Source organism: Schistocerca gregaria, chromosome 4, assembly GCF_023897955.1.
Source record: "Schistocerca gregaria isolate iqSchGreg1 chromosome 4, iqSchGreg1.2, whole genome shotgun sequence".
NCBI classification, from domain to species: domain Eukaryota; kingdom Metazoa; phylum Arthropoda; class Insecta; order Orthoptera; family Acrididae; genus Schistocerca; species Schistocerca gregaria.
The window spans coordinates 687,140,312-687,167,714 of NC_064923.1; the positions used below are offsets into that span (position 1 = coordinate 687,140,312).

Genomic DNA, 27,403 nt, shown 5'->3' on the forward strand with positions numbered 1-27,403 from the left:
GCACTCAGCCCTTGTGAGGCAAAATGAGGAGCTACTCGATCGAGAAGTAGCGGCTCCGGTCTCGGAAACTGACAAACGGCCGGATGAGCGGCTTGCTGACCACATGCCCCTCCATATCCGCATCCAGTGACGCCTGTGGTCTGAGGACGACACGGCGACCGGTCGGTACCTTCGGGCCTTCATGGCCTGTTCGGGAGAAGGACTATAAGAGGTCACGAGTTTTGCTTTTCAGTGTTCAAGGACACGCAGAGCAGAGGACACTTTTTTCGAACGAATCATTTTTTCGGTCGAATCAACGTTTCATACATTGGGTAAAGTAAACCACCATAGTGTAAGAATTTGGTGGATACAAAATCTTGACTTCGTCATCGAACATCAAAGGACTTATCGACACTGCATGTGTTTTGTGCCGTTTCTGTTCACAAAGTTTGTGAAACTTTCTTTTTTTTGGGGAGGCAACTGTGACTGGAACGCCATACCTAGGCATGCTGTCAAATTTGTTGATTCCTCAACTTCACGGAGATTCCAACAATTTCATTTTTATGCATCACGGCATCCCACCTAACTTTCACTTCGGGCGCGGCGTTATCACCATCAATTCTCCATGGTATATTGGAAGAGGTAGACAGCTAGATCTTGTTCATTGCTTTTGACCTGCCAGGTCACCTGACCTCAAAACTAGCCACTTTTTCTTTGAGGGTACATTGTGTCTTTGTCCCACCTATGGCACCTATTCTTCAAGAGGCGAGAAACAGAACTGTTGAAGCTAATGATTCAATAAAAAGGGACCTGTTGATCTGTGTATGTGTGTGTGAAATCTTACGGGACTTAACTGCTAAGGTCATCAGTCCCTAAGCTTACACACTACTTAACCTAAATTATCCCAAGGACGAACACACACACCCCTGCCCGAGGGAGGACTCGAACCTCCACCGGGACCAGCCGCACAGTTCATGACTGCAGCTCCCAAGACCCCTAGGCTAATCGTTCGCGGCGATCTGTCTATGGAATGGAATGAAATGAAATGGACTACCTTTTCGATGTTTCTCGATCATCGCATGGTGCTCATTTTCAGTATATTGTAAATTATCTGAGCGAACATAGAAATTTGGACCGTGCTCCATCCAGTGACACGCTCAGTGTGTTTCTGTCTTTCATGGTTCTTTGATCGGAGCACAAAAGCGGGGCCTATGATCCTGTTTAAAAGACTCTTACTGAAAAACAGGGTACTAGCTACATCATTCCACCTTCGCCAACAACTTTAAACTTTTTCCCAAAAAAGTTTGGTACACAAACATATTCGCGTTCTTTTTAACATGTATCTCACCTCCCACTTCCATAAGCTCCCCTACCTAACTATCACTCGCTCATACCTACTAGTCCATCGCTGCAAGTCGTCCAGACCCATCCACTGCCACTGGCACATTCTGCCTCACTCATGAAGCCCAACTCACGTGTCTGTCACTGTTTCTTGCCTCACAGCCACATTCTCCTTCGTTTCGTCCTGACACTATTGTCTTCTCTCACTGTCAGTGTGTTCCTCTTGATGTCTCATTCCCACTTTTTCTGTCTCTTCTCCCTGTCATTACCTCTCTTCATCGTTTACACTGTCATGAAGCGTCTCTCATTATCACTGGCTCTCAGTACATCCTCCGTGTCTTTATGCATTCGCAGTGGCCCTGTCTTCCTCACTCTTTTCCTACCACTGTTCTGTTATTGTCAGTTACGTGCCACTGCCACTGAGTCGCTTCCTTTTCTCTCCCACCGTATTGTCTCCTTCACTGTTTCTGTACCACAACCACTTACAGTATTTATTAATTTTCCGTATCTTTCCACCTCCATTGTCCCCTTCTCTTTTAGTATAAAAAAGCGGGAGTATGGTCTCAAGGCAACATTTTCGGGAAAAATTTTAAAGTTGCTGAAGAAGGTAGAATGAGGCAATTAGTAACTCACTTTTCAGTCAGTCACTTAAACCGTAGATCAGTCGCCTTTTTTGTGTTTCCACGGGAGCGTTTTCCCGCCGGTTCCCTTCTTTTCCTTACCACAGCAGGTCATTTCATTTGTGTGAAAAGAACTTTATGGAGAACTAAAATCTTGATAATTTACCTATCTGAAACTGAAATAACTCAATAATACACGTCAGACCATATTTTACGTTCACAAAAACTTTGTATGTGCTTTAGTACTACAACGTACGGTTCCCAAAACCCAATTGATGATAACGGAGACGCCTGATTGCATATTTCTCCGTGTTACTCACTATATAAACTACGTTTTCGACTTATACCGATTTCAAGTATGTAATTTACTCTTACAGGTAGGGTGACTATGAAACTCTGTACGTGTGTTACAAAAGGGTACGGCCAAACTTTCAGGAAACATTCCTCGCACACAAATAAAGAGAAGATGTTATGTGGACATGTGTCCGGAAACGCTTAATTTCCATGTTAGAGCTCATTTTAGTTTCCTCAGTACGTACTGTACTTCCTCGGCTCACCGCCTGTTGGCTCAATTGAAGGAAGGTAATTTTGACTTCGGTGCTTGTCTTGACATGCGACTCATTGCTCCACAGTACTAGCATCAAGCACATCAGTACGTAGCATCAACAGGTTAGTAGTGTTCATCACTAACGTGGTTTTGCAGTCAGTGCTGTGTTTACAAGTGCGGAGTTGGTAGATGCCCATTTGATGTATGGATTAGCACGGGGCAATAGCCGTGGTGCGGTACGTTTGTATCGAGACAGATTTCCAGGGTGTCCCGACAGGAAGACGTTCGAAGCAAATGATCGGCGTCTTAAGGAGCACGGAACATTGCAGCCTACGACTCGCGACTGGGGAAGACCTAGAGGGACGAGGACACCTGCAATGGACGGGGCAATTCTTCGTGCAGTTTACGATAACCCTAATGTCAGCGTCAGAGAAGTTGCTGCTGTACAAGGTAACGTTGGCCACGTCACTGTATGGAGAGTGCTACGGGAGAACCAGTTGTTTCCGTACCATGTACAGCGTGTGCAGGCACTATCAGCAGCTGATTGGCCTCCACGGGTACACTTATGCGAATGGTGCATCCAACAATGTGTCAATCCTCATTTCAGTGCAAATGTTCTCTTTACCCATGAGGCTTCATTCCAACGTGATCAAATTGTAAATTTTCACAGTCAACATGTGTGGGCTGACGTGAATCCGTACGCAATTGTGCAATCACGTCATCAACACAGATTTTCTGTGAACGTTTGGGCAGGCCTTGTTGTTGATGTCTTGATTGGGCCCCATGTTCTTCCACCTACTTTCAATGGAGCACGTTATCATGATTTCATCCGGGATACTCTACCTGTGCTGCTAGAACATGTTCCTTTACTAGTTCCACACAATATGTGGTTCATGCACGATGGAACTCCTGCACATTTCAGTCGAAGTGTTCGTACGCTTCTCAACAACAGATTGGGTGACCGATGGATTGGTAGAGGCGGACCAATTCCCTGGCCTCCACGCTCTCCTGACCTCAACCCTCTTGACTTTCATTTATGAGGGCACTAGAAATCTCTTGTTTACGCAACTCCGGCACCAAATGTGGAGACTCTTCGTGCTCGTATTGTGGACGGCTGTGATACAATACGCTATTCTCCAGGGCTGCATCTGTGCATCAGGGATTCCATGCGACGGATGGTGGATACATGTATCCTCGCTAACTGTGGACATTTTGAACATTTCCTTTAACGCTGGTACGTTCTGTTTCTGTGTGTTTCCATTCCACGATTAATGTGATTTGAAGAGAAGTAAAAAAATGTGTATATATTAGGAAAATTTTCAAGTTTTTCGAAACAGGGAGCTTAGAAATATACCGTAAAAATTATATCCATTTGCCGTGCATGAACGTCTTGGTAACTACGGCTCGATTTTGCAAGCCCACAATCATGTTTTTGGTGTGTTTCTCGATACGGGAAGACAGCACTTCTAGGTAAACGCTAGAGAGCATAACATTAATCTTCGAACAATTAGCTGTGGCTGCTTATTATCGAGATTTCGCCTCAGAGAGGAGTTTACAGGCGTATTTCAAGTGTAAATTTAAGAGAAATCTGTACCTTTGTCCCTCTGAAACGAATAAAGATACAGGGTGTTTCAAAAATGATCGGTATATTTGAAACGGCAATACAAACTAAACGAGCAGCGATAGAAATACACAGTTTGTTGCAATATGGTTGGGAAAACAGTACATTTTCAGGCAGACACACTTTCGAAATTACAGTAGTTACAATTGTCAACAACAGATGGCACTGCGATCTGGGAAACTGTATAGTACGATATTTTCCACATATCCACCATGCGTAGCAATAATATGGCGTAGTCTCTGAATGAAATTACCCGAAACCTTTGACAACGTGTCTGGCGGAATGGCTTCACATGCAGATGAGATGTACTGCTTCAGCTGTTCAATTGTTTCTGGATTCTTGCGGTACACCTGGTCTTTCAAGTGTCCCCACAGAAAGGAGTCATAGGTGTTCATGTCTGGCGAATAGGGAGGCCAATCCACGCCGCCTCTTGTATGTTTCGGATAGCCCAAAGCAATCACACGATCATCGAAATATTCATTCAGGAAATTAAACACGTCGGCATTGCGATGTGGCCGGGCACCATCTTGCATAAACCACGAGGTGTTCGCAGTGTCGTCTAAAGCAGTTTGTACCGCCACAAATTCACGAAGAATGTCCAGATAGCGTAATGCAGTAATCGTTTCGGATCTGAAAAATGGGCCAATGATTCCTTTGGAAGAAATGGCGGCCCAGACCAGTACTTTCTGAGGATGCAGGGACGATGGGACTGCAACATGGGGCTTTTCGGTTCCCCATATGCGCCAGTTCTCTTTATTGACGAAGCTGTCCAGGTAAAAATAAGCTTCGTCAGTAAACCAAATGCTGCCCACATGCATATCGCCGTCATCAATCCTGTGCACTATGTCGTTAGCGAATGTCTCTCGTGCAGCAATGGTAGCGGCGCTGAGGGGTTGCCGCGTTTGAATTTTGTGTGGATACAGGTGTAAACTCTGGCGCCTGAGACGATACGTGGACGTTGGCGTCATTTGGACCGCAGCTGCAACACGGCGAACGGAAACCCGAGGCCGCCGTTGGATCACCTGCTGCACTAGCTGCTCGTTGCCCTCTGTGGTTGCCGTACGCGGTCGCCCTACCTTTCCAGCACGTTCATCCGTCACGTTCCCAGTCCGTTGAAATTTTTCAAACAGATCCTTTATTGTATCGCTTTTCGGTCCTTTGGTTACATTAAACCTGCGTTGAAATCTTCGTCTTGTTGCAACAACACTGTGTTCTAGGCGGTGGAATTCCAACACCAGAAAAATCCTCTGTTCTAAGGAATAAACCATGTTGTCCACAGCACACTTGCACTTTGTGAACAGCACACGCTTACAGCAGAAAGACGACGTAAAGAATGGCGCACCCACAGACTGCGTTGTCTTCTATATCTTTCACATCACTTGCAGCGACATGTGTTGTTGAAAATTGTAACTACTCCAATTTAGAAAGTTTGTCCGCCTGAAAATGTACTGTTGTCCCAAGCATATTGCAACAAACGGTGTATTTCTATCGCTGCTCGTTTAGTTTTTATTGCCGTTTCAAATATACCGGTAATTTTTTAAACACCCTGTATCAAGAAAATTTTCAAAGTATTTCGAGATCGAGGAATATATGGTAAAAATTTAAGTCATTGCTGCGCGTAGCGGTCTTGGAATTCTTGCCTCGTTTCATTAGGAAAAAATTGTAAAAAACCCCTTTCTGATTTTATTTAGGTAGCCGCCCATGAACTAAAGGTGCTTCCATAATCCCACAAGGCCCACCCTAGACCAAATCAAATGCACAAAGAATAAACCGATTTGCTCCATTTGCAGGAGGAAGTGTGTGATATTCATACCGTGATCCTGTACCGTAGGATAGTGTCACTAAGACGATCCTTTTGTTGGATAAACTGGGTATTCATTTTTACTGAAGGAACCGAAATATCTCGAAACGTACACATCGGGTCAAAAAAAGTTACCATTCCAATTTGGAATGGAGGACAGACAACGATACGACACTCTTCCAATTTGGAATGGAGGACAGACAACGATACGACACTCGACCCGACACTCCAACCTGTGCGTGGGTGGCGGGGGAAAACCTTTAAATATTAAACTGGAACCCAGATACGACTCTACTGCAAAATCTGCATACGTTTTGAAACTTCCTGGTACATCAAAACTGTCTGCCGGACCGGGACTCTAACTAGGGGACCTTTGCCTTTCGCGGGCAAGTGCTCTACCAACTGAGCTACCCACGCACGACTGACGCCCCCTCTTCACAGTTTTCTCATTCTGGAAACATCCCATAGGCTGTGGCTAAGCCATGTCTCCGCCATATCCTTTCTTCCAGGAGTGCGAGTTCTAATCATCTTGTGGTGCAGTTGTTCTTCTTGTCTCCGTGCTTGCTAAGAAAATGGAATGAGAAGTTTCGCCTTATAAAGACATCTTTTTGTTTCCCCCATACATGTTTCAACACTTATGTGCTATCGTCAGTGGGTTCTATTTTTTATTTTTAACTGTAAATTTGTTGGTAACATATTCACATTTGGGTTGTTTGCATTATTATGTAGAAGTTGTCGTTCTCGCTTCCAGGGTTCGATTCCCAGCGGGGTCAGGGATTTTTCCTGCCTCGTGTGACTGGGTGTTGTGTGATGTCCTTAGGTAGTTAGGTTTAAGTAGTTCTAAGTTCTAGGGGACTGATGACCATAGATGTTAAGTCCCTAGTGCTCGGAGCCATTGGAACTTTTTTTTTTTTGTAGAAGTTACACTTACAACTTAATTGGCGAAAAGTGGGTGTAAGCATTAGTTAGCATACCTTACATGATGTTACTTTCCATTTATTTTGGTAGCTGATCTGCTACATAATATACAACTTGTCATCTGCAAACAGCAAAACGTAATTTATTTTTCTGTTTGTTATGCATTTACGAACGGAAATAACACTGTATCACGTTTTTTGTCTGTAACTTACAGTTTTCAAATTGTGTAGTGTTCTCCTGTTTTGTTAGCGAAGTAAATAGGCTTACTTCTTTGCAAATGTTCGCGTGGCAATGCACTTTTTCCGATTACTCAAAATATAGGCGGAGTTTTCACTGCCATTACGTGTTGTTGTGGCTGTGTGGCGTTCATCTATTTCGTAGCGTGTTTCGCTGGGTGTGGCACGCGAGTTTGAATTGTATTTGGCGTCAGTGGTGTGTGGTATGTATGGGTTTGCATGTGTGTGATGTGTGTGTTGAGTAACGGGGCCGAGAGAGAGAGAGAGAGGGGGGGGGGGGGCGTTCTGTCCTTAGTAGTTTTGGTGTGTGGTGTAGGTGTTATTTGTATAGTTCTTCTATTGTGGCGATGACGATTTTGTTGCACAGTGATGTGTATTCATTGAGTACTTTCTTTACTTGGGCTATTGGTTTTTGGATGTGATAGTTTCCTTCTATAGTTAATTTTTGGTATAGGCTGCTGCTAGTTTTTATGATGTGAAGGTCAGTTTCAATGTTTGTTGGGTGGTGGTTGTGTGCTACCATGTGGTCTGCAAATGCTGAGTGTGTGCTATTGCGTTTCAGTGCTCTGAGGTGTTCATTATACCTGGTTGTGAAGGTCCTACATGTTTCGTCCACGTATTTTGCAGAACACTGGTTCCGCAGAAGTCGCAGGAGAGCTTCTGTAAAGTTGGGACAGTAGGAGACGAGGTACTGGCAGAAGTAAAGATGTGACGACGGGGAGTGAGTCGTGCTTGGGTAGCTCAGTTGTTACAGCACTTGCCCACGAAAGACAAAGGTCCCCTAGTTCGAGTCTCGGTCCGGCACAAAGTGTTAATCTGCCAGAAAGTTTCATATCAGCGCACACTCCGCTGCAGAGTGAAAATTCATTCTGCATAAGTTTTGTCTGAAGCACTGTCTTCGTTCCACCACAGATGGTGGTGTAATCGGAGGCTTAGAAATGGATACACGATCGTAATTTACGGCATGCTAGTCGATGGTCCGTGAATATCCAATGGCACGTGGTACCCCACCTCCACGCTGCGAGGGCAGGCAGGCTAGTATTTCATAATTTGTAATTGGAAACGCCACTCGCAACGTCGTATTCCTCCGACGTATCGAACAGAGGAGTACTCAGCGTGCCACCACGGCCGTGTAGCGAACTACGGCGTATCATAACAGGCAGTATACTGCGACCGGAGCTCACATATCGTGCAGACGAATAAGAGATAGCGTCTCTAATTATTACAGTACTGGTGTAGTGTTTATTACCTGCACCCCTACCTAATCATTTGGACAACAGACGTACGAGTGGACGATGAATGTAGCAACCACGGAAGAAACAAGTGAAATGATCCTGATTTACGGTGAATTTAGGAGAAAAGGTGAGGTTATTAGAATGAGATTTTCACTCTGCAGCGGAGTGTGTGGGCAAGTGCTCTACCAACTGAGCTCCCCAAGCACGACTCACGCCCCGTCCTCTCAGCAGACGAGGTACAGGCAGAAGTAAAGCTGTGAGGACGAGGCGTGAGTCGTGCTTGGGTGGCTCAGTTGGTAGAGCACTCTTCCGCGAAAGGCAAAGGTCCCAAGTTCGAGTCTCGACCCGGCACACAGTTTTAATCTGCCAGGAAGTTTCAGGTGAGGTTGCTATTTCCTTGTATGCCCAGCGTTTTCCATAGAAAGCTCGCTTTCGTTCGTTCCTTTAAAAGGTAGGGAACACCTCTGTATCTGCCGACAGTGTACAGACTGGCAAAAGGAAACGAAGCAAACGTGTTACAGGAGAAGCTCGTGAAACAACTGCACCACAACCTACGCATAAGCGCCCCGAAATTACACCGAAATTGCGGTATGTCCGCAGTTAATTTTATCGCAATACTGCATCGTCGTAAGTGTCATCCATACTTCGTGCCACTGCATCAAAATCTTCATGGTGACGATTTCCATTACCGGTTAGTGTTTTCTGAATGGGCACGTCAACAAATGCAAACGATCCCGATGTTCTTTGTCGAGGTACTATTTTCCGACGAGTCTACATTTCGAAGCCATGGTAGCCCTAACCAGCATAACATGCATTACTGGAGTATAGACAGTCCCCAGTGGTGACGGTACGTTGACCATCAACGTCCTTGGCCGGTTAACGTATGGCGTAGCATCATGGGGAACAAACTTATTCGTATTCTATCGGCGGCACGTTGGGTGGACCAACGTTTTTGGAAGAGGAACATACCAATACTATAGCAACGTGGCTTCAGCATTACGGTTGCCTAGCGCATTACGCAGTTGAAGCACGGGAGGTATTAGACCGTGTTTACTCTGGTATGAGGAGCGGCAGAGATGGCCCTATTAATTGGCCCGCTAGGTTGCCCGATGTGACGTCCCCAGATTTCCTTCTGTGGCGATATTTAAGAGATAAGGTGTGTCAGCAAGTGCCAACATGTAGTGAAGATATGGTCAACCGTACCGCAAACGCCTGTGCTGACATATCCGCAGATAGGCTTCTGTCCTGTGTACGTACGGTCATTTGCAAACTGATCACTAAGTGTATTGAAGTTGGCGGTACCACATTTCAACCCTTTACTATAATTGGAAAAGTAGAGTACCGTTCGACTCGACCCACTGCCGCAGTGGCGCGTCGAGTTGTCCCTTGTTTGATATGTCGAAGGAATACTAAGTTAAGAAATAATGGCCTATACAACCTCCGCAGCGTAGAGGTGAAGTCCCATGTGCCATTGGTTTTCAAGGTCCATTGAGCAACATATCGTAAATTACGATTGTATACCCATTTCGTTTCATCCGATTACAGCGCACTCTGAGGCGAAACGAAGAAATGCTTCAGACAAAACGTATGTAGATTTTGCCGTTGAATCGTAATCTGCGTCAACAACCGGGGTTGCCCATCGAATATTTCAGAGTTGCACGGGGTTGGGTGGGTATTCCAGTGTAATATTATTGGATGTCCCCCTCCGAGACAAACAAATTTTAATCATACCACTGGAGTTTGAAAATACCGCTTCTGTTGTAAATTTCTTTTATCATCACGACCGATTTCGGGCTGTCATAAGCAACTGTGCTGTGGCCCCCGAGCGCCGCTCAGTTGCGGATGTTCTTCCAACATGATTGTTTGTTATTCACCAGATCTTTTAATTTTCGAGATATTTCAGTGTCTTCAGTTAACCCCTTAACTAAAGAGGTAACTATTCTGTAACATTTGCTGTGGACCCCTGAGTTTAGCCCGAGATTAAAGAAGAAAATAATTTGAAATTTTAATTTATGTAATAATAATTTTTACAAATATTTAAGTGTTCTTTAAATCCTAATTGTTAATTTAATTCCACTAAACAATGCCTCCAGTATTTTATTTTATCACATAAAATCAAAAACTTTTGTGCATTTTTTTTTTAAATTGTTCGTGTAAACGATCTGTCAGACAGCTGAATTTTCACTCTGAAAAGTTGTAGTATATCTCTAGCAAGTAAATGTTCAGATAAAACTAAATTCCAGGGTATAAACTTGCACACAAAAATTGCACTCAAAGGGTATGAAAAGAAACTCTAAAACTGAAATTCAGTGCTGTGATCTAAATTTTTCTTTATCGTCACTCGGAACACATTTGATTTTCATTGACACTTTAACTAACTTATTGAAGACACCCATCACGGTTGTTCTCAAGTTCTTCCTTTGAGAGAAGGTCTTTTTCTCGGGGAGAACTGTGATAACTGGCTATTGTAAAATCGTAGCCTTTTTCGTCTGTTTATTGACCTACTGACATCTCCCTCCATTCAAGCAATAACATTTCATCAAAGTTAGGATTGTTAAAACTGAAATGTTACTGCCAACACATTTTGTACTGTACTAATGAAATAAGGCACGTAGTTCACTAGATGCGATCTAAAAGACCCCATCAGGTGTCAATGACACGTGTCAACAACAAAGACGGTGATAATGCAACCGATAGCAAAACATTACGGGACTGGTGATTTAAGGAGGGAGGTATAGAAGAATTCTGCTAGAAATGAACTTGCAGAGGGAGATCGAAAACATTCGCGCGGTTTGAGAGACCACACCTCAAGAGTTAATGGTTAAAATAAGCACCCTGAATAAATTGTCCCTAGCCTAAGAGGTATCGGAAACACTGAAGTAGAGCATGCTGTGTCTTTCTTACCGATGAGTGAATATACGAGTATCAACATATATGACATGAATGGCCATATGTTTTGATTACATTGACTTAGAAGCGTAAATTTTTTATATCACCAAGGGACCACAGACCTTAGTATCTGACGTAAATTTCAACTTGATATGTCGTCCCCTCTGAGAAGCAAGGCCTTTAACAGATGGACATATAGACAGACGGATAAGAAATGGCAAGAAGATCTGTTTATCCGATATTGTCACAAGTTAACAATTTTCGGATTTTTCCTTGATTTTTCCTGTACTTGTACTGTGATGCATAACCTCCTGCCAAATTTCGTTATTGTTGGTCAACAAGAAATAACCCAAACATTTTGAGGAGTGAGTGTGCATCAAAATATGTGAATAGTGATCTCGTCTGACTGCATTGACTTAAAAGCGTAAATTTGTTGGGTCAACAAGGGATCGTAAAACTTTGTAGGTGACATAAATTTCAGCTTGATACCTCTACTCCTTCCTGAACAAAAAGGGTCTGAAGAGACGGACAGACAGACAGAGAAGACAGCGATCCTAGAAGGGTTCCGTTTTTACTGACTGAGGCACGTAACTCTAAAGTGAAGGAAATCACGTAACCACCACGAAGTAGAAATTAACTCCATTTTAATTCAAGGAAATGCACGCGAAATGATATGTTGAGTGGGAGACTCAGTGAGTAGTAGAAAATACTGCGTGTGCTTATAATGGTACCAGTGTTACGTAGATGGCACAAGTTAACGGCGCAAGAGTTTAATATCTCCCTGGTGATGCTTCCCAAGAAAATCCCTTACTTGACAGAATGTTGACGTTTATGTGATGACCCAGGCACAGCGATCCATTGTGCAAAGTAAACGCCAGTGGTCCTAGGCAAGTGAGTGTCCTGACTCAAAGATGTCGACAGCCATGTTGAAGGCACTACTGCAGATATCGTCTGCGAGAAAACTAAAGATGCTAATTCGTATAAACACGTTATCGTCTGCTCAAATATGAACGGTAACTCACAGAAACGGTTTTCACTACTAGTTTCTTCTGGTACAGGTCTGCAGCTTCGACGTGATTTCTGAATGGTAAAAACATTTTAAATGCCCACTACAGCCTGTCAACTCACAAGCCTAAATTGTCCAGCAATGTAATGTAATACAGGGTGAATAAAATTAAAGTTAAACTTAAACTTTGAGAACGCTGTAGAAGAAAGACCACTGGTCAGAATGACGTCAAATTGCAACGGAATATCATCGGTGGAGGGAAACGTATGAGAGAAGAAAATTAAATAGTTACAAAATGTAGCAATAGATGGTGCTGTAAGCATCATAATTTAATAGTGGAAAACTACAAATGGCAAATGAATCATACAACAATTCCTAAGGTGTACGTTTGACGTGAAAAACTGTGCTACTCAGTGTGCATGGGTGTACAGGTGTGATACCGTCAGTTACGTAAGCCCATCCACCACGTAAGGTCCTATCACATGGGTTGGAAAAAATCGGTTTTTAATTGTCCTGAAGCCAAGAACTGCATGAAATGCATTACTCACGTCGGTTTCTAATTGTCCTCAGGTCAAAAACCGCATGAAAAGCACCAATCAAAGTCAAATCAGATTATTAATTTCCCTTTGACTGGTGCACAACATACTCAATATGGTGTCGGTTTTCTGTAACAAGTTGAAATCGAGAAACAACATGTCCCACAACTGATCGAAGAGTTTCCGGGGTCACGTTCAAAATGTGTTGCGCAAATTCGTGCCTTCAGTGCAACTAAATTTGCAGTCGGAATGCTGAACACAACATCTCTCAGATAGTCACACAGCCAGAAGTCACACGGATTAAGGTCAGGTAGATCGGGACGGCCAGGCTGTAGGGAAATGGCGGCTGATAATCCTAGTATTTCCGAAATGGCACTTCAGCTGCTGCTTAACTGGATTTGGAATGTGCGGAGGTGCGCCAACTTGCACAAAAATGATCTCATCCACACATCCACGCTGTCGGAGGGCTGGAAAGAAGTGGTTGCACGAAAGATACTGATAGCGCTTACCAGTGACGGTACAAGTAATAGGACCGGAAGCACCTGCCTCTTCGAAAAAGTATGGCCCTATGACAATTGATGCCGTAAACCCGTACCACACCGCGATCTTTTCAGGATGAAATGTTACCGGTTGATTTCCGTGTGGATTTTCAGTTGGTCATATTCGACAATTCTACGTCTTGACATAGGCTGTCAGATGGAAGTGGGTTTCCTCTGTTCACAAAATCTGCCACGGCCGATCACTGTCCATCTCCACGCGAGCAAGAAATTCTAAATCAAAGGCCTCTCTTTCTGGAACGTCAACTGGAAGCAGCTCGTGCACATGGGTAATTTGGAATGGATAGAAAAGAAGGATGCTTCGTAGGATATTACGCACCGTGCTCACCGCTATATCCAATGTTCAGGCAATTCTCCGTGCACTACACGTTTGCACACCACCACTCGTCTCCTCCTGCATTGCTGCGGCCACTGCTTCCACTGACATCGAATCAATTCGTCTCCTCCCTCTACCAGTTTGCACAACAAAAGAATCCGTCTCTTCCAATTTCAGAATCATTTTCTCCAGACCCACGGCAGTTATCGGACTAACGCCTTTTTTTAAACCCTTCGGTGTCCGGAACTTCTGCAGAGCGACGTTTGCACTCATCATTCTTGTAACACAGCTTGATAAGCAGAGCGCGTTCCTACGTAGACACAGTTCTGGCGAGCGTCGCAGACACGAAAGGAGGAAAAGCCTTTTTTTTTTCTTTATTGGTATTTTCAAACCTGTTTACAGGCAGGCCAGCAGCAGCATACTACGCCGCTCTTCGGCCGAGGAAAAGCCGTGTACCCGGCATGTTTATATCAACTTCAGTGGGTCGTGCGCATGACAGGTGTTTTCACTTACGTATTCGTACAGCTGCACCTATTGATCGCCGGCCGCTGTGGCCGAGCGGTTCTAGGCGCTTAAATCTGGAAACGTGCGACCCCTACGGTCGCAGGTTTGAATCCTGCCTCGGGCATGTTAGTTAGGTTTGAATAGTTCTAAGCTCTAGTGGACTTGATGACCTCAGATGTTAAGTGCCATAGTGCTAAGAGCCATTTGAACCATTTTTTGAACCTATTAATCAATTTTCACGCAAATTTTTTTTCTTCTTCCATGCGTTTTCCCCCCTTCTCCGATAATATGACGATGCAAATTTGACTTTATTCTCGCCAGTGGTGTTATTTCTACAGTGTTTTGAAAGTTTCATTTTAATTACGAGTATAATAACCCTGCACAAGACACAGTAAAGGTCATCTTGTATAAATCATTTGATACCTTGCAGTGGATAGTCGGTATGATTTTAGCACTCAGAGATGTTTTTAATGTGGGAATCTGCATCCACATATACATCTATACTAATACGCTGCAAGAAACAGCACGGTGCGTGGCGGAGGGTGCCTCGTACCACTACTAGTCGTTTCCTTTCCCCTTCCATTAGCCAATACAGCGAGGGAAAAACGTCTATCTATAAGCTCCCGTGTGAGCGTTATTTTGTATCATCTCACACTACTGGCTACTAAAATTGCTACACCAAGAAGAAATGCAGATGATAAATGGGTATTCATTGGACAAATATATTACACTAGAACTGACATTTCATTATATTTTCACTCAGTTTGGATGCATAGATCCTGAGAAATCAGTACCCAGAACAACCACCTCTGACCGTAATAATGGCCTTGATAAGTCTGGGCATTGAGTCAAAGCTTGGATGGCGAGTACAGGTACAGCAGTCCATGCAGCTCCAACACGATACCACAGTACATCAGGAATAGTGACTGGCGTATTGTGACGAGCCAGTTCCTCGGCCAACATTGACCAGACGTTTTCAATTGATGAGAGATCTGGAGAATGTGCTGGCCAGGTCAGCAGTCGAACATTTTCTTTATCCAGAAAAGCCCGCACAGGATATGCAACGTGCGGTTGTGCATTATACTGCTGAAATGTAGGGTTTCGCGGAGATCGAATATAGGGTAAGGCCATGGGTAGTAACACATCTGAAATGTAACGTCCACTGTTCAAAGTGCCTGTCAATCCGAACAAGAGGTGACCGAGATGTTTAGCCAATGGCACCCCATACCATCACGCCGGGTGATACGCCAGTATGACGATGACGAATACACGCTTCCAGTGTGCGTTCACCGCGATGTCGCCAATCGCGGATTCGACCATCATTATGCTGTAAACAGAACCTGGATTCTTCCGAAAAAATTTTGTTTTGCTATTCGTGCACCCAGGTTCGTCGTTGAGTACACCATCGGAGGCGCTCCTGTCTGTGATACAGCGTCAAGGGTATCCGCAGCCATGCTCTCCGAGCTAATAGTCCATGCTGCTGCAAACGGCGTAGAACTGTTCGTGCAGTTGGTTGTTGTCTTGGAAACGCCACCATCTGTTGACTTAGGGATCGAGTCGTGGCTGCACGATACGTTACAGCCATGCGGATAAGATGCCTTTCATCTCGACTGCTAGTGATACGAGGCCGTTTGGATCCAGCACGGCGTTCCGTATTACCCTCCTGAAGCCACCGATTCCATATTCTGCTATCAGTCATTTGATCTCGGCCAACGCGAGCAGCAATGTCGCCATAAGATAACCCGCAGTCGTGGTAGGCTACAACCCGACCTTCATCAAAGACGGAAGCGTGATTGTACGCATTTGTCCTCCTTACACGAGGCATCACAAAAAAACGTTTCACCAGGCAACGCCGGTCAACTGCTGTTTGTGTATGACAAATCGGTTGGAAACTTTCCTCATGTCAACGCCTTGTAGGTGTCGCCACCCGCGCCATCCACGTGTGAATGTTCTGAATCGTTATTCACTTACATATCACAGCATCTTCTGGCTGTCGGTTAAATGTCGCGTCTGTAACACGTCGTCTTTGTGGTGTAGCAATTTTAATGGGCAGTAGTGTATCTTCGTTGAAACGTATGTTAGTGGCTGTAGAATCATTCTGCATTCAGCTTGAAATACCGGTTCTCTGAATTTTCTCAGTATTGCTCCTCGAAAAGAACATCTTCCTTCCGCGGAGTCCCATTTCAGATCCGGAAGCACTCCGTAATACTTCGGTGTTCTTCGGATCTAATGTATTCCTTCGCTGTCTTGCTTTACTCCGACCTGATGCGAGCCCCGTACACTTGAGCGGTACTCAATAACTTTCCTCATGTCAACGCCTTGTAGGTGTCGCCACCCGCGCCAACCACGTGTGAATGTTCTGAATCGTTATTCACTTACATATCACAGCATCTTCTGGCTGTCGGTTAAATGTCGCGTCTGTAACACGTCGTCTTTGTGGTGTAGCAATTTTAATGGGCAGTAGTGTATCTTCGTTGAAACGTATGTTAGTGGCTGTAGAATCATTCTGCATTCAGCTTGAAATACCGGTTCTCTGAATTTTCTCAGTATTGCTCCTCGAAAAGAACATCTTCCTTCCGCGGAGTCCCATTTCAGATCCGGAAGCACTCCGTAATACTTCGGTGTTCTTCGGATCTAATGTATTCCTTCGCTGTCTTGCTTTACTCCGACCTGATGCGAGCCCCGTACACTTGAGCGGTACTCAATAAGAGGTCGCAGTAGCGTCCCATGTGTGGTCTCCTTTGCAGGTGAACTACACTTCCCCAAAACTCTCCCAATAATCCGACTCTGACAATTTGACTTCCATATCACAACCCTCACATGTTCGTCCAATTCCATATCCCCAGTTATTCAAACAACTTGTCTGACTTCCATTCATCACACCATCCAGAAATTTTGTCTAAGTCATCTTTTATCCTCCTACAGTTACCAATTTCGGCATCTTCCCGTATATCACAGCGTCATCGGCAAAAACAAAGGCAGAATGCTGACCATCCTGCATCAATATCATTTGTGTACATGGAAAATATTAGCAGTTCTATCACTTTTCCTTGGGACCTCCTGGCTGTGTCCTTATTTCTAAATCAACAGTAGTCGTCGAGTTCACCTTATTGAGTAGTGTCACATTAGAGCTCTTCGGGAAACTCACATATCTGGGAACCTCTTCCATGTGGTACCTTCAATAAGGGAAGGTTTACTATGTTTTGGTTCAAAAAATCGATTTATGTTAAATTGCCTTTTTGGAATCATCAGTGTTTAAAATCCACCCCTGAAACGGTTTTTACGAATACGGAACGGAAATGCTTGTTATTCGCGGTTAAACAAAAAAACCACCTGCCTGAATTGGGCCTTTTTCACGCTACCGTTTTTTTGGGGAATTTCGACTTTGTAGCCGCGAAAAATTATTCTATGTGCTTGTAAATGACTAAAAGTGATAAAGTGATGAAGGAGCTTACGACGTACTATGGCTTGGCAATCCGACGGCATTCCAATTCGATGGAACAAATGAAGATGGCAATTTGGGCAACATATTTCGACAAGTGTTCGACGGATGACCACCCACAACACCAAAATTGTACGGCTGGGGAAACTACACTCCTGGAAATTGAAATACGAACACCGTGAATTCATTGACCCAGGAAGGGGAAACTTTATTGACACATTCCTGGGGTCAGATACATCACATGATCACATTGACAGAACCACAGGCACATAGACACAGGCAACAGAGCATGCACATTGTCGGCACTGCTACAGTGTATATCCACCTTTCGCAGCAATGCAGGCTGCTATTCTCCCATGGAGACGATCGTAGAGATGCTGGATGTAGTCCTGTGGAACGGCTTGCCATGCCATTTCCACCTGGCGCCTCAGTTGGACCAGCGTTCGTGCTGGACGTGCAGACCGCGTGAGGCGACGCTTCATCCAGTCCCAAACATGCTCAATGAGGGACAGATCCGGTGATCTTGCTGGCCAGGGTAGTTGACTTACACCTTCTAGAGCACGTTGGGTGGCACGGGATACATGCGGACGTGCATTGTCCTGTTGGAACAGCAAGTTCCCTTGGCGGTCTAGGAATGGTAGAACAATGGGTTCGATGACGGTTTGGATGTACCGTGCACTATTCAGTGTCCCCTCGACGATCACCAGAGGTGTACGGCCAGTGTAGGAGATCGCTCCCCACACCATGATGCCGGGTGTTGGCCCTGTGTGCCTCGGTCGTATGCAGTCCTGATTGTGGCGCTCACCTGCACGGCGCCAAACACGCATACGACCATCACTGGCACCAAGTCAGAAGCGACTCTCATCGCTGAAGACGACACGTCTCCATTCGTCCCTCCATTCACGCCTGTCGCGACACCACTGGAGGCGGGCTGCACGATGTTGGGGCGTGAGCGGAAGACGGCCTAACGGTGTGTGGGACCGTAGCCCAGCTTCATGGAGACGGTTGCGAATGGTCCTCGTCGATACCCCAGGAGCAACATTCTCCCTAATTTGCTGGGAAGTGGCGGTGCGGTCCCCTACGGCACTGTGTAGGATCCTACGGTCTTGGCGTGCATCCGTGCGTCGCTGCGGTCCGGTCCCAGGTCGACGGGCACGTGCACCTTCCGCCGACCACTGGCGACAACATCGATGTACTGTGGAGACCTCACGCCCCCCGTGTTGAGCAATTCGGCGGTACGTCCACCCGGCCTCCCGCATGCCCACTATACGCCCTCGCTCAAAGTCCGTCAACTGCACATACGGTTCACGTCCACGCTGTCGCGGCATGCTACCAGTGTTAAAGACTGCGATGGAGCTCCGTATGCCACGGCAAACTGGCTGACACTGACGGCGGCGGTGCACAAATGCTGCGCAGCTAGCGCCATTCGATGGCCAACACCGCGGTTCCTGGTGTGTCCGCTGTGCCGTGCGTGTGATCATTGCTTGTACAGCCCTCTCGCAGTGTCCGGAGCAAGTATGGTGGGTCTGACACACCGGTGTCAATGTGTTCTTTTTTCCATTTCCAGGAGTGTATTTGGTGCAAGTGGCTCATTGCAGAGGCAACTGGACATCTGGACGAATATCAACACGACCAGCCGCTCTCCAAAGAACTTCAAAAAGTGATTCATCCGATCTACGAGGCCCTTTCGGAGGTCGATTTATTGTACCGGTGCTTCGGAGGCAACACACAAAATTCAAAAGAAAGTTTGAACGCGTTTGTCTGGAAGTTAGCCCCCAAGCATTTGCATTCTGGTGCGACGACTGCGGAGATTGTGACTTTCCTGGCAGTGAGCAGCTTCAACGAAGGGTACTCAGCAATTCTAAAGACCATTACAACAATGGACGTCACCCTGGGGTTCTATTCGACGCAGGTCGCTAAGCATTCGGACGGCCTCCGGATTCAAGCGGCCGAAAACCGCTTGACGCTGACCGTACGAGCGGCTTTGGAGCAGCGCAGGATGGCCCAGATCGATCAGAATGCCCTCTATGAGGAAACGGAAGGACTAGTTTGTGGGCCCGGAATAGCAGAATGAACGTAAGTTGCATAATATTGCATTTATATGTAGTCAAAACTTCAAACGCGTTTTTCTCGAAATGACATTTTATTTTATCGCGCGATATGGTAACTTCAAATCTGCTGAACCGATTGGTATGATTCTTTGTTTCCGAAGAAGCTAACTAAATTCTCTAGAAGCAGCACCACTTCTATTCCGATCCATTAACTATAAATATTTTTACTTTGCCCACGAAGTAGAAAAAAAAAATTCATATTTGTGTGAAACCTTATGTGACTTAATTGCTAAGGTCATCAGTCCCTAAGCTTACACACTACTTAACCTAAATTATCCTAAGGACAAAAATACACACCCATGCCCGAGGGAGGACTCGAACCTCCGCCGGGACCAGCCGCACAGCCCGTCACTGCAGCGCCTGAGACAACACGGCTAATCCCGCGAGGCCCGAAGTAGAAAAATTGATGAAAAAGCCCTGTGTTTTTTTCAAATGGTCGCCATTTTGTTTCCTATAGTCAAAATAACTTAAGCGAGGTACAACTCCTAAAGAGTTTTATACTTCGGTATTGTCAACTCAATTTTGATTTCAGACGAGCCAGCTGACCTGTGACATACCGCGTGTGGAGGTCTAGATAGAAATTTTGTTTCGTCCCGACGGCATTTCCGCCTTTGTTCTTCAAACTTTCCGGTCGAAAAAATCCCAGTATGTAGAGGAAATATCAAGAAACATTTTGACCAAATTTGATATTGATGTCTATAACATACCAAAAGAAAAAAAATCCCAAAAACATACTTCTTTCTAGCCAAAGATAGTAAACCTCCCCTTAACAGTCTGCAGGAGGGGAAGGTGGTGGGGGGGGGGGCACATTGTGAAATGCTTTTCCGAAATTTACAAATATGAAATATGTGTTTCCCTTCGTCCACAGCACAATGCGAGATGTACGACGAACGTATCCGTTAGGAAGGTGCGGAAAAATTTGGTGTTAAAGGGCAATGGAAGCAGACGAACTAGGATCGTGCCGTTCTGACATCGCCTACAGCGCCTCTTCTTGGTTCGTAACAAAGTCGGTCGGATGAGTCCCGATTTCAGTTGGTAAATACCGATGGTAGCGTTCGAGTGTGGTGCTGACCCCAGGAAGCCGTGGACCGAAGTTGTCGACAACGCACTGCGCTAGCTGGTGGTGGCTCCATAATAGTTTAAGCTGTGTTTACGTAGAACGGACTCTGTCCTCTACTCCAACTGATCTGTTGCTATTCACAGTATACATAAATGACCTGGTGGATGACATCGGAAGTTCACTGAGGCTTTTTGCAGATGATGCTGTGGTGTATCGAGAGGTTGCAACAATGGAAAATTGTACTGAAATGCAGGAGGATCTGCAGCGAATTGACGCATGGTGCACGGAATGGCAATTGAATCTCAATGTAGACAAGTGTAATGTGCTGCGAATACATAGAAAGATAGGTCCCTTATCATTTAGCTACAAAATAGCAGGTCAGCAACTGGAAGCAGTTAATTCCATAAATTATCTTGGAGTACTCATTAGGAGTGATTTAAAATGGAATGATCATATAAAGTTGATCGTCGGTAAAGCAGATGCCAGACTGAGATTCATTGGAAGAATCCTAAGGAAATGCAATCCGACAACAAAGGAAGTAGGTTACAGTACGCTTGTTCGCCCAGTGCTTGAATACTGCTCAGCAGTGTGGGATCCGCACCAGGTAGGGTTGACAGAAGAGATAGAGAAGATCCAACGGAGAGCAGCGCGCTTCGTTACAGGATCATTTAGTAATTGCGAAAGCGTTACGGAGATGATAGATAAACTCCAGTGGAAGACTCTGCAGGAGAGACGCTCAGTAGCTCGGTACGGGCTTTTGTTAAAGTTTCGAGAACATACCTTCACCGAAGAGTCAAGCAGTATATTGCTCCCTCCTACGTATATCTCGCGAAGAGACCATGAGGATAAAATCAGAGAGATTAGAGCCCACACAGAAGCATACAGACAATCCTTCTTTCCACGTACAATACGAGACTGGAATAGAAGGGAGATCTGATAGAGGTACTCAGGGTACCCTCCGCCACACACCGTCAGGTGGCCTGCGGAGTATGGATGTAGATGTAGATGTAGATGTAGATCATTTACTGTAAATGGTTGTGTTCGGCTACTTGGATATAACTTGCAGTCATTAATGGACAATGATTGAATTTTTATGACTGACAATTGCCATTTAGACGGGCCGCACTTGTTCGCGATTGGTTTGAACAGCTTTCTAGACAATTCGAGGTAAAGTTTCGACCAGAAAGATCGCCCGACGTGAGTCCCGTCGCACATTTGGACGCAATAGAGAGGTCATTTCGTGCACGAAATCCTGCACCAGCAACACTTCAGTTTTGGACGGCTGTAGAGGCAGAGTGGGTAAATATTTCTACAGGAGACTTCCAGGGATTTGTTGAGTCCATGCCACGTCGTATTGCTGCACCACGCCGGCAGAAGGAAGACCGACACGATATTTGGAGGTAGCCCATGACTTTTCTCACCTCAGTGTGCACAGACTATACACGTGCACATAGTCCTGGTTTCAGACGGCAGACGAGTAGCCGTTACTGATTACAAAGCGGCAGGAACGCGAATTAGGCTCAAAGTTAAAACTTCCTGGCAGATTAAAACTGTGTGCCGGACCGAGACTCGAGACCTTTGCCTTGGTGGGCAAGTGATCTACCATCTGAGCCCCCCAAGCACTGTTCACGCATCGTCCTCACAGTTTACTTCTGCCAGTATCTCGTCTCTTACCTTCCAAACTTCACAGAAGCTCTTCTGTTTGCAGGTAGGAGACGAGATACTGGCAGAAGTAAAGCTGTGGGGATGGGGCATGAGTCGTGCCTGGGTATCTCTGTTGGCAGAGCACTTGCCCGCAAAAGTCAAAGGTACCGAGTTCGAGTCTCGGTCCAGCACACAGATTTAATCTACCAGGACGTTTCATATCAGCGCACACTCCGCTCCAGAGTGAAAATCTCGTTCTGGAGACCAAACGTTAACTCCAGATTACCGAGCAGGACAATAAACAATCACTTGGTAGAAACTCTCTCTGTTCAGAGGGATTCCTTCCACATTTCATCGGCTTGCGACAAACCTGCAATGGTATAATCAGCAGCAGACCGACCGACACAAATGACTCTGATAGTATTGTATTCAGTTACGAGATTACATTCTGCCTTAACGCCAGTGACCGTTCTTCTCGAATGTGCCACCAACTAAGAAATCGTCAAATACTCAGGGCCAAGAACACATATTTTTAGGCTAATTACTTTTTGTTACGTAATTGTTCAATCTAATGTTTTCGCGCTGGATACAGATCTGATCTGTTATGCGCACTTCTGTCACAGCGCTCCTTTTTTATAAACTAGAAAATTACCAATTAATTCGATTTTAAAGTATTTCCGTTATTCAATACCAACAATTTTCTTTCCCATGTCATTTTTCCGAATATTCAACGAGGTAATATACTCAAGAATAGTCTCATATTTAAGTGGGAACAGTTTACTTAGCACGCAGCAGTTTTGCTTCGAGAAGGATTATTCGACTGAGAATGCTGTTTCTACATTCACTCGACAAATATTACAAGTTTCATATGATAAAATATCGCCATTTGGTGTTTTCTTGTCGTCTTTCTAAGGCGTTTGATTTCATAGATCATGTTTGTCTCTTAGAACACCTTGAGGTTTGGGGAACTGATGGCTTTACACACCTGACGGGAATTTAAAGTGTACTTCCCATCTCTTAAAGAAACGTTGTTTGGCAGACATTATCGTTGATCAGTAATTGAGTAACGTAGTTCGGCAGACAGTGTGGCTGATCATGTGTATGAGTGAAGTTGTTTTGAGGTATCATTGTGGTTCCTTAAAGCTTGGTCGTTTCGATTGTGTCTCTGCCGTCATCTTTGTGTCATTCGTTGCAGTGAGTTAATGTTGCCTCTTCGTGGGAGTTTGTGTCCTTGGTAAACTGAGTATGGTAGTGTATTTGTCTCTAGCGTAAACGATGGGTTTGTTTCGCATGCCAAGGGTCTTTCTTGTTCGACTCCAATTTTGAGCCGGCCGCGGTGGTCTCGCGGTTCTAGGCGCGCAGTCCGGAACCGTGCGACTGCTACGCCCGCAGGTTCGAATCCTGCCTCGGTCGTGGATGTATGTGATGTCCTTAGGTTAGTTAGGTTTAAGTAGTTCTAAGTTCTAGGGGACTAATGACCACAGCAGTTGAGTCCCATAGTGCTCAGAGCCATTTGAACCATCCTATTTTGAAATTAGTGTTCAGTTTGGTTTGTATGTTGCTTACATACGCCTGTAATTGTGTGTCTTAAGTGATACAAAGTGTTGTGATGTTTTATTGAGAGGTTAATTTATGAACCTCACCACCATTTGATTGCTTTCAAGTATTTACTGCGCTGCTAGCATTGAGACTGTGTAACGGATGGTTCGATATACGAAACTGACTGATCTAAGGTTGCCCCCATTTAATTGTTTTAAATTTATTGCACTACATGCGCAAAGCCTATGTCAAGAGTTTAATGTGAGGCTACATTCATCATCAGCATTGGTCATTGTTTATCCACTTTTGTGTCAAAGGTTTATTTTTAAAGAAACTGGAAATTGCTTGTAAATGTATTTCGTGATTCTTGAGCAGAAAGTACCCCTGGTTAAGAAGTTGGAGTGAATATAACTTCAAATATTTATCATAATATTCTTTATTTTGAAGTTGTTCATCTGCATTCAGTTTTGCTATCACCTGTGAGTAACGACTGTGCCTTAATAGTACACTTGAAGGAAATAAAAAAAGACGCACAAAGCAGGACTAATGCTAATCAGAGATAAATCGTTTGTTGTGATGTACCGGGTGATCAAAAAGTCAGTATAAATGTGAAAACATAATAAACCACGGAATAATGCAGATAGAGAGGTAAAAATTGACGCACATGCTTAGAATGACATGGGGTTCTATTAGAACCAAAAAAAAATCCCATATTGCTAGACGCGTGAAAGATCTCCTGCTCGCGTCTTTTGGTGATGATCGTGTGCTCAGACGCCACTTTCGTCATGCTTGGCCTCCCAGGTCCCCAGACCTCAGTCCGTGTGATTATTGGCTTTGGGGTCACCTGAAGTCTCAAGTGTATCGTGATCGACCGACATCCCTACGGAAGCTGAAAGACAACATCCGACGCCAATGCCTCACCATAACTCTGGACATGCTATACAGTTCTGTTCACAACATTATTCCTCTACTACAACTATTGTTGAGGAATGTGTTGGACATATTGACCATTTCCTGTAAAGAACCTCATCCTTACTTTGTCTTACTTTGTTTTGCTAATTATTGCTCTACTACAACTATTGTTGAGGAATGTGTTGGACATATTGAGCATTTCCTGTAAAGAACATCATCCTTACTTTGTCTTACTTTGTTTTGCTAATTATTGCTATTCTGAACAGATGAAGCGCCATCTGTCGGACATTTCTTGAACTTTTGTATTTTTTTTTTTTTTGTTCTAATAAAAGCCCGTGTGATTCCAAGCATGTGTGTCAATTTGTACCCCTCTATCTACATTATTCCGTGATTTATTCAGTTTTCAAATTTATACTGACTTTTTGATCACCTGGTACATCTACAAACAAAGAAATCACAACATTATCAGAAAAATTGAGTTTCAATAGTTGGGGAGAGATCTGGGGATTTTTCTGGCCAAGGTAGGGTTTGGCAGCCACCAAGACAAGCAGTAGAAAATTTCCCCGGGTGTGGTCGAATATTATCTTGCTGCTATATTAGATCAGCATGGGTTGCCATTAAGGGAAATAAAACGGGGTATAGAAAATCGTCGACAAGTCAATGTCTGTAAGGGCGCCTCGGATAACAACCAAAGAGAGAAGGCGACACCCCGAATATCACTTTTAGTTGTCGGTCCGTATGGCGGCCGACTGTCAAATTGGTATCCCACTGCTGTGTGAGAAGTCTCTAGATACGGCTTGGAATCTCATGGAGTGCAGTAGATTGTCTTCATTTCTTCGCTGATGAGCTCCGCTTCGAATGACCTGCGAAGACGAGTCTGCAGGCGCCACAAATGTTTCAAATGGCTCTGAGCACTATGGGACTTAACTGCAGTGGTCACCAACCCCCTAGAACTTAGAACTACTTAAACCTAACTAACCTAAGGACATCACACACATCGATAATGGAACAGAATTAATATTCTGATTAATCGAAAGTGCTTATTTAACAGTCAACCTTGAGATTAGTAAAGAATTACTTCATGTGTATCTCTTGACAGTTCAAAAATATAACCATTTTAATGACACTTAGCTGTTGCTGACATAGATGTACCATTGAAAGCGGCACATACCCTTTATAAGTTTGGTATATACAGTGTAACTATTGATCCAGATTAAGGTTTATTAATAAGATGTCTTTCTGACAGCACTAAAGAAAAGTGGTAGCGTGATGCACACGTACTTTGAAAATTTATACAAGACTGTGCTTAAACTGACATACAATATTTTTAGCGCAAGGCAATCTGACTTTCAAAAATCCCTACAAAAAATGGCCCTGACTAACATTAACCTATACGTTTCACAAATCGCTTACCTCACAAAAATATTGGTTACTCGAACTACTGCAATACAGCGAGCGCCACTACTGCCAGCTTAATAAAAGATTCAAACTACAGAAGGCACTAACTACTGACAGGGATAGTTAGCAAATGAAAGATTTTAGTAGAGAACAAACAATGTATTTACCTTAATATCATCAAATGTCATAATATATGTAGCAGTTCATGACATCCAGTCTTACAAATTTCAAAACTCAGCCATTTCTCTCACCACATCCACCACTGCTGGCGGCTCACCTCCAACTGCGCAACTAGTAGGGGGCAGGAAATCGCGTAACTGTTAGAAATTACAGTGATTGAGAAATCACAGATGTCGCAATAACAACTTTACAAAATCTAACTGCGATTTCAGTCACAGTTAGCAGTCGCAAGTAGCATTTCACATTAAACGCCGTGAGCCATCTGTTGGCCGAATTCCATACTGCTTTCTGCGATTTCAGTGCCAAATCGCAACTAAGAGTCGGAAGTAGCAACTAAAAAGCGCGGTTAACAATGCCATCTGTTGGCCAAAGTTCGTACTACGCTCATCTCTGCGACACGCTATCGAGTCTAACTGCGATTTCCGTGACAAGTCGCAACTAAGAGTCGCAAGTAGCATCTAAAAAGCGCAGTTAGCAGTGCCATCCGTTGAGCAAAGCTCATACTATGCTATTCGCTACCGAGTTAAACTGCGATTTCCGTGAAAATCGCAACTAAGAGTCACAAGTAGCAACTAAAAAGCGCAGTTAACATTCTTTTCCTAGTGCCAACTGTTGAATGACGTACGTACTTTGTTATGAGAGCCGTGTGCCTCACGAGATCGGTGTGCTGTGTGTGCATATGAAGGACTAATTTCATTAGTGGTACAAGTCCATTTTTGTTCTTTTTGAGATACGGAGTCGTAAAGTTAAGCATATGGCTTCTTGCTAGAAATGAACCTTTATTAATGTTTGTTTGGATCATTAATTTCAGAAGCATTATAGACAGAAAAGTGGAGGTAATGGACTTGTACCACTATTGAAATAAGCCCTTCACATTATATGACGACATGCACATTCAGTATCAGTTATGGTTGGTCAAACACAGCTGTGACTCTGAATGTATTATATTAATAAGAAGCAACATTGCCTTTTTCTCCTGAAAATATCAAGTAACGTAACAAATGTTATTCT

At 44.4% G+C, this 27,403-nt stretch overlaps 1 protein-coding gene across 1 annotated transcript in view; it reads left to right on the forward strand.

Moving 5' to 3' along the window:
- LOC126267514 (hemicentin-2-like) overlaps positions 1-27,403 on the forward strand; it is a 794,065-nt gene that overhangs the window by 72,390 nt on the left and 694,272 nt on the right. The window lies entirely within an intron of this gene.